Source organism: Bombyx mandarina, chromosome 09 (assembly GCF_030267445.1).
Source record: "Bombyx mandarina strain Sakado chromosome 09, ASM3026744v2".
Classification (NCBI taxonomy): domain Eukaryota; kingdom Metazoa; phylum Arthropoda; class Insecta; order Lepidoptera; family Bombycidae; genus Bombyx; species Bombyx mandarina.
Genome location: NC_143216.1, coordinates 3,744,706 through 3,751,819, shown reverse-complemented (window position 1 = coordinate 3,751,819; position 7,114 = coordinate 3,744,706).

Genomic DNA, 7,114 nt, shown 5'->3' with positions numbered 1-7,114 from the left:
GACAACGGAAAAAAATCCGCCCTAATACTGGAATTTTACCTAAACTTTATAGCTTATGTATTTTATTTTTCAAAATAAAAATAACTAGTTTATTGCAGAAACATTATCATAATATGTTATATATTCCAAAAACAGAAATAAATTAAATATTTGTTTTTTTCCTAACAAATATAAAATTTGACTAAGGGTGACTCATAATTTTATTATATTACATAAAAAAACTAATTAACTTTCTTTAATTACAGAAAAAGAAAAATCGATTATTATTTTAATTCTCCAAAGAAATAAATTAATTAAATCATTTTGATTGTTAATTTTTACCAAAAGTGCCAAAATTTTAATTCACAAATAATGGATGAATTGAATTTCTTGAAATATCAATTAAAAACAAAATAATTAATTATTAGAATTAATTAGTTATATTGAGCAATCTTGATAAGACTAAAAAAATATATTTTACTTTCAAAATTTTGCCACCCTAAAAAATTTGCCGACCTGGACACTTGCACCGACTGCGCCTAGTGTAAATCCACCATTGAGTATTTGCGTGAAAGAGTAAGAAATATATACATCCATACATTATTACATATTTTCGCGTTTATAATATTAGTAGAATTAGTAGGATGTAATTGAATAACTAATTAATTTAGATATTAACAGAGAAAAGTTAGTTTGATCGTTCAATAATACTTACCTGTGTAGTATGTGGTAAAGACATACATTACGTAGGTTCGATAGCTATGTTCGTGGAATTCGAAATTATACCTACCGCAAATCATAAATTACGAGTAAATTTTCAAGGTTTAATAACAAATGTGTATACATTTAAAAAACCCAGTATGATAAATTGTTACTTCTAGATAACATCGTCATGCGGTCCAGGCTGTGCAGGTGTGAATAATACCGTCAACACTTCGTGGAAACTGAATTTTAAATAACAATATAATAGAAACAAAATAAGTATGATACAAAATTTTAGCAAAAAAGATTATCAGATAAGTTATGTAATGTATATCATTTAATGTAGTATTTTTGTAAAATTATCATTTAATATAATAATTTAGTCGAAGTCAATTAAATGAGCATTATTAGGGCAATTTTTTTTATTGCTTATATTGGTGAACGAGCTCACAGCCCACCTGGTGTTAAGTTGTTACTGGAGCCCATACACATCTACAACGTAAATGCGCCACCCACCTTGAGATATAAGTTCTAAGGTCTCACTATTGTTACAACGGCTGCCCCGCCCTTCAAACCGAAACGCATTACTGCTTCACGGCAGAATTAGGCGGGGTGGTGGTACCTATCTGTGCGGAGTCACAAGAGGTCCTAGCACGAAATTCAGACGAGTCTTACGGTGAGTACTTAGCGATTTGGCTCTGCCCCTGGCATTACTGACATTCATGAGCGTAATTACCCCAATTAATAATTACTATCAGATGAGTCGTATGTTTGTCTCGTCTGGCTAGGGCAATAAATATAAAACGGCCAGTATTAATAGTTTTAATTCAAGCTTACATGCCCTACCATTAGCACTTCATATAATATTTAGAGCGAGAGTTGGGTAGGAAAATCAGACGAGGAAATCCTACTGCGAGTGAATGACTTTTTATTTGGGTCAGAAAGTATTTGAAGGATTACCAGCCTAAGCGCTTGGGCAGAATAACTTGTAGTCGTTCGAACTGGAACCCAACTTCGCTTGAAAAATCGCATTTGATTCTCTATTGAGACAGAATACACATGAGAAGGATTAATAGGCCATTACTTTGGTGAAATAGGATGGTATGGAACTAAGCCAAAATCAAAAGGCTTTTTATTTAAGTAGGCTCTTTTTACCAACATATTTATACATCGACCGGTAGTTTATAAACAAGAGTGTGACACAAACAACTCTCGATACCGAGGAAATGCAACGTGTTACATTATGTCTGAATTACAAATTGTATATGGTCAAAGCCGCGGGGTACGTCTGTTAATTAATGAATAAATGCTCCACATTCAACGACCCCAGTGGAGTATCTACATTATGTATGCCGGAAACGCATACGTTACAAGAACAAGTACACTCAGATTACAAATACATTTCGTTATTTTTAACAAAGATACTGACTGCAACCGAGGATCGATCTATCCTCGGGGTGATTATGTTAGAATTGCCAACCTTTTTTTTTCCTACCTAGGCTGATAGCCTTGAGAGGCTATTTCAGCGTAACCTTAACTAGTAGGTGAGCTTGCGAGGCTCAAACCTTACGACGTTGCTAACACGAACCCTAGCAAGAGCCGTGCTTCGCAGAATCTACCACTGAATCGGAAACGCGACTCACTGAGAAGATCCGGCAAGAAACTCTGTGGGCTGTGTCTGTGGGTTAATTTGCTTGTCGAGCGACGGGTTCGACGAGAACGGTGACCGGTGCTCGAGGTACCTAAAAGCACCGTTAGTGGATCGGAAGGATCAGAAATGACGTGTTTAGAGCGACGTCGACTGCTTTCCATTCTGTCCGCTGACTCTAAGTCCAGGTCGTCATGGAGGTCGACGTTCCTGACGAACCACGGGGCTCCGACGGCTATCCTGCAAAAACGGGATTGAATAGCTTGGAGTGATTTTAAGTTAGTGCGGGCCGCGTGAGCGAACACTACACTTGCATAGGTCATGACGGGGCGCATGCAAGTTTTGTAGAGTGTCACCTTATTTCTAAGGGACAATTTATTTCGCCTGCAAATCATCGGGTAGTTGCCAACCCTTACACGATCGGCCATACAAAAATGTGTGGTAATATACTACTATAATATAATACTTAGGTATTGTTTACAAACCCATGATTTCGATTTGTGTTCATGATTTGCATACTTCACTAGCACGTGATATAACGATAAATAAAGAGTAATTATCATATTAATCATGTTTAAGACACAGTTGAAATAAACGCTGAAGGTGAACATGGTTAATTTTAAACGTCACTTTGAAACGCCTTTCCTGATTTCCTAAAAGTTTCACTCAATATCCGTAACTAAATTGATTCTCAGAAGAAGAAAAAAACGGGCAGACATATTTGTCTATGTTTGTGACGTAAATAGAATTCAGCGGTCTTCATTAATAATAGTTGCCCAATTAATTGTTAATAGTTGTCAAATTATTTATTATTCGAGCCTGATTTTCTAAGAAATCTAGATAATGATCTAGATGGATAAATCTAGATAAAGATTTTGTAAGTATGTAATAAAGATGGTCGCGATAGCTTAAAACGATTTCTAAAATAACAATGATTTTTTGATGATTGAATTATCTATAATTAGAAAGATGTATGAATATATAAAATATGTATTAAAAATTTATTGTTTTATAACATTTGACATATAACTCGTTTGAATTAGCATAGATGGGCAAATCGTGACCCATAATATGGAATGTGCATAAAAAAAATCGGTGTTTAAGTACACTTCTTCCTGTTTTTGATACGGAAATGGAAAGTTTTATACGCGTCCGCTTGAATATGAGTGGCCATGGTCGTGCCCATAATGCTACAGAGGCCGTTACACAAAAAGTTGCACAGGAAATTGGATGACAGCAACAAGTATTCTCGTGAATTGCACTCGTCAAGGTGGCCTTAGTAACGTGCTTGTAAAACGATCACTGCCGAGTAAACAAAATACTAAAATTTTACGAGTAATACCATACTAATATTTTACATTGTATTCCATATGTCGAACGTGCGTCTCGTAAGTTTAAGCAGTCGAGCAAAATATAAAAATACAGTAGGTACAGAAAACAAAGAATGATAAAGTCGATTGATTATAATATAATACCGAAACGTGTTTTGTTCTTGATAAAAGCTACAGTTTATAAATATAAAATCGTCAGATGGATACCATATACTAGACATAAAATAGAATGGCGCCCGCTTAGAGGTAGAGCGTCTCATGAACCCTCGTTGAAAAGAGTGGGCTACCGGTTAGTAATGTATTGCGTCCCAATCCGACTGGTTCTGACTTAACGGGCTATCGAGACACCAGCCGCACCACTTGGACGTCGAAATGGGCTATTGTACCGAGACAGCTGCGTTTGAAAGTCTTTGATTCACCTCGAAGGCTGCGGCGGCTGGGCGTCCTTACCCCTTAGGGTGAGCTGCGCGTTTGGTTGCTCTGTTGACCGCCTTAACCCCCCTTATCTAGCCCGGGTTCTGTCCTTGGATGTGGATCGGACTTTTGGGCAAGAGCGCAAGGGGCTCACCGTCTTTAGCCATCGAGTCCCACATAGCTCTAAGCGAGGGAACATCTCGACTCTTAGTTGCGGGAATCTGAAAAGCGTTCCGCCTCCAGCTGAGGCTGGAAAATTTTCAGTTTCAATAAGAGCCTAATTGTACACTTTGAAAGTTATGAGTGTCAGTAGCTACTAGGCTTTCTTCTTAGTCGCGTACTTCATTGCTGAAGGTCGTGTCCCTGAAAACCCTTCGTGGCTCTTTGTATTCCATTTCCATTTCCTTCAGTTTTCGGCTTCTTTTTTTATGTTCGAGAATTTACTGGTGGCCCGGAGGCCTTTCCAGTTTTACCAGGCCAGGTGGAGTTTTCGGCTTCTCTCAGAGCGGTCGCAAAAGAGAGTCCAGTGCAGTAGCGCAGTTACCTGATCTGACCAACAATCTGACAAAAGGCTTTAGTGACTACTAATCATTGTTTTTTGGCCGTAGGCTTATACCATATACATTGCCTCAACTTTCAAACCAGAACGACTTACTGCTCCGCGGCAGAAACAGGCGGGGCATTATCACAAATCCTGCATATAAAACTTAATCTTTATAAGGTACCGTCACCAAAAAAGTGTACGTTTATAATATAGGATGAGGACTGTCTCAAGGTTCACTACTACAACAGGTACTGCGTCGCCGCAAGCAAATAAAAAAAAAGCAAATTTCAGCGGCAATTACCTTCGCAAGGCCGTTGGTCCACACAGTAGCTTGCCGTCGCTCAATGTTGTACTTTCCTACCTTCCTACGACTGTTCTACGAGTATAGTGCCTGCCCTTGTCCCTTAAGGTTGTAGAGCACTTTGGTTTCACGCCGAACCTTCTTAGGAATTCCATAGTCCACTGCACTCCATCCACTACGTTAATAAAGATATCTCAAATGAAATCAACTGGTGACTGGGCATTTTGTGAGCCCGCACAGGTAAATACCACTACCCTGCTTTTTTTCTGCCGTAAAGCAGTAATGCGTTTCGATTAGAAGGGTGGAGCAGCCTGTGTACTGAAAAACTTGAGACCTTAGAACTATTATCTCAAGGTAGGTGGCGGCATTTACGTTGTAGATGTCTATGGGCTCCGGTAACCACTTAAAACCAGGTGGACTGTGAGTTCGTGTATCCATCTTAGCCATAAATAAAACAAATCAAACACATTTGTTTTTGGCAGGCAGGTTTTTGCGTTGTTTAATCAAAATAAAAAACGTATTAACATATTTATTATTTATTATATCGTTATACAATATGGCTAACGCTAAATTATTATTAAGATTCTTACGTAGATACAATTCTCGTGTTTAGTTTATACCTACTTTGACAAGCAGAAAGAACACATGGACCACATTAAAGCTTAGTATGACTTAAAACTAATAATATAATCTTAGAGCATCTGTAGCAGATAACAACATTGCAGTAATAATGTTCCGAAAAAAAAAACAATCAGCTTGCTTTACTGTGGAATTTGCGAATTCAATGATTTTTTTTAAATAACACTGTAAAACGATTAATCGTATTTATTTTTATTTATAAATTCGCTGGACGTATACTTAATATATCATTTAATTATTAACATTCTGTATTGATTAGGAAATAAGGTATTTCTAAACGTTTAATTTATTGTGCACAGATAATATAATGAATAATGCGATTGAAAAAAGGCGGGCCCTTATAGTTATGTTGTCTGTGAAATCTGGTAGTAGCTATCATAGATTATACACTTAAGTAGCTATATAGCATCAGTGAGTTTATCAAAATTAGCAAATATTTTTACGAGTCAACGCTTTTTATTTTTCTTCTAACACTCCCTGCGTACTTTATTCGAAAATATGTTATAAATCCACCACGTTGTAAAATACAAATTACTTATCACCTTCTCTCTAATCTCAGGGCCCACTCCGAACTATCGAGATAGTCCGGCTGTTAAGGTATTATTCTATAGTGATATTATACATAACTGATAATAGTAACATATTCTGTGGGTATTTAAAAAAAACTGTAGAAATTCTCAATGAATTAATGTGGAGTAGTTCATTTAAGAAACATAAATAGAATGTAACATTTAACAAAACATTTTATTTATGGGCAAAAAAATATTTGAGGAAACTGCATGAATTATGCATTGGAATTTCAGCAGTTCACATATTTTGGTTTAATAATCATATCACGACCGTCGTATTATACTTGAGCGAATAAATTACGAACCTTGACAGCTTTCAGAGAATTTAATTCTCGTCGTCTGCATTGACATTGACATTGTGTTGAATTTTGTTCTCATAACAATTTGCATATGGCGACTCGATAATTGAAAGCTTAAAGATTCCTTGATCAGTTATTTAACTGACTTGATCTAATTTTTTAAACGACAATAATGCCTTTCGTGGAATATTATTATAAGACGTTTTAGAAATTAATGGAATCCTTCGAATGGTTATTAGAATAGCTCTACAAAGAAATCTAATACTCGCTTAATTGAGAAGAAACTCGAATTTTTAAAATTCACGGTCTAAGTTTAAGGCAGTACTGATGCAAGTACATTGATTCTTGTTTGCAGCCTCTGAAGCACACAATGGGCAATCGATCATACGCAATAATACGCATTCTCCAGACGTCGCGGATTTATTAACTAGGGTCATAGATTATACACTTAATATACTTGAGATAGATGCGCAACTCTCATTTTTATTTTTGCTTTAGTTAGAGCCCAGGACAGCAGGCGTCGCTGCTGTCGATTATTAGTCTCCCTACCCCCCACCAGGTGGCTTTTTTAGTAATTTTAATATTTTTTATAATTAACTCTCTTTATGAAAAAATCTTATCGTTTAGAATCGCTGAAATTCCCGGTAGTACTTATGAAATATTAAAGAACGTTTGATTGTGTTCAGCA